Below are 1,925 nucleotides of genomic sequence, written 5' to 3'. Positions count from 1 at the left end.
CCTGAGATCAGTTGCACGCCCTTCTAACGGAGCCAGCCAGGCGCCCTGCTACTTTTCAAAATTTTGCTAACAGAGTACAGACCCCAGTATATTGCGGTTGGTTATTTTTGTTAAAATTGACCACTGTTCAGATGCCTCTTTATGCCACTTTATACCTCCTTATACCACTTTGGGACACAAAGTGCTTAATAAATACTAGTTAATTATCACAATTTGATAAGAATGGTGGAAAAGGGGTTGGCATCTTTTTGGCTTTCTCAAATCCTATTTCTTGTGTATTGTGTTCAGTTCATTTCACTTGCTAGAGTCTTACGCTTTCGTGTATTTCTGGGCTCATGCAAAAAGAATCATTTGGCCTGTATCAAATACATATCTATCCCTGAAATTTCAAGAAATTTTAAAAAAATTTTTTAATGTTTATTTATTTTGGAGACAGAGAGACAGAGCATGAGCAGGGAAGGGGCAGAGAGAGAGGGAGACAGAGAATCTGAAACAGACTCCAGGCTCTGAGCTGTCAGCACAGAGCCTGATGTGGGGCTTGAACCCACGAACCGCAAAATCACGACCTGAGCCGAAGTCAGATGCTCAACCGACTGAGCCAGCCAGGCACCCCAAAATTTCAAGTAATTTTAAGAATGTTCAACATGACAATCCAAATTATTTATAAGCAATCACAGACCATTCATACATAAATAGAATTTTTTTTACTGTTGTATTGCTGCAGGAATGAAGACATTGAAACCCACTAACATTTAGTTAAAATAGATGAATTTGGATAAAGGAAAAATGGATTTTTGTGTAAGTTTTATTTTAGTAACCCTCTGTAAGTTTTCAAAATTAGTCACAGATGAAAAGGTTTTCTTCAAAGGACCACATACTGCATGATTCCCTTTATATGAGGGGTACAGAGTGGGCAAATTCATAGAAAATAGATGACCAGTTGCTTGGGCTGGGGGTACGGAGAAACCGGGGTGATGGCTAAAAGGGTTAGGACTTCTTTGTAGGGTGATGGAGTGCTGTAAACTTGATTGAGGGGATGATCACACAGCTCTGAGTTTGCTAATAACCACTGAATGGTACATTTGAAATGGGTGAATCGTATAGTATGTCAATCATAACAGTAAAACTGCTATTTTAAAAAATTAGAAATCAGGGGCGCCTGGGTGGCTCAGTCTGTTAAGCATCCAACTTCAGCTCCGGTCACGGTCTCGTGGTTCGTGGGTTCGAGCCCCATATCCCGCTCTGTGCTGACAGCTCAGAGCCTGGAGCCCGCTTTGGATTCTGTGTCCTCCTCTCTCTCTGCCCCTTCCCCTGCTCGTGCTCTGTCTGTCTCTCTCTCTCACTCTCTCAAAAATAAACATTAAAAAAATTTTAAAAACTAGAAATCAGAGACAATCTGGAAAAGACACAGATATTAAAAGTTTTGTTTGAAATTGAAACCTACTTGGAGGATAACAGACACTAGGGTTGCACCAATCAGGATATTATTCCTTCCCTATCTCTTCCATAGTAGTTAATAGAAAAATGTTCTAGCACATAAACTAATGGATTTATGATTAGTCATAGGACAATTTTAACATCTGACAAGTTTGATTTTAAACCTGATTTATTATTTTATGTCTTATTTTCAACTTGACTTTATAGTTACTTTTGAAAGAATCTTGCTTAAAGCATTGTACAAATCTACTTCAGAATCCTAAATGAGGTGTTTCCTCTCTTTCCACCTTCCTGCCTGGAATGGGTAAAATGAGTTTTCACCCTCTCTTTCCCAGTCTCATTAAAATTAAATGGCAATTACAGTTTATGGCTGGAATACTGATGAACTTTGAAAAAAGGAGAAAAAAAAAAGATAAGTTTACCTTATGTTGATCAAGTTCAAAACGACACTAGAGTAACAGTAAGATGGGAAGAAAGTTTTAACACAC

General features: G+C 38.5%; 1 non-coding gene across 1 annotated transcript; it reads right to left on the bottom strand.

Annotated features, from left to right (window-relative positions):
- Positions 1 to 523: 523 nt before the first annotated feature.
- Positions 524 to 608, bottom strand: TRNAR-UCG (transfer RNA arginine (anticodon UCG)). The gene has a single exon. It is a non-coding gene; the product is annotated as a tRNA-Arg (tRNA).
- Positions 609 to 1,925: the final 1,317 nt, after the last annotated feature.

This window comes from Neofelis nebulosa, chromosome 14 (genome assembly GCF_028018385.1).
Source record: "Neofelis nebulosa isolate mNeoNeb1 chromosome 14, mNeoNeb1.pri, whole genome shotgun sequence".
Classification (NCBI taxonomy): Eukaryota; Metazoa; Chordata; class Mammalia; order Carnivora; family Felidae; genus Neofelis; species Neofelis nebulosa.
Note: the sequence above shows the minus strand (reverse complement) of the source record. Positions and strands in the feature narration are given on the sequence as shown.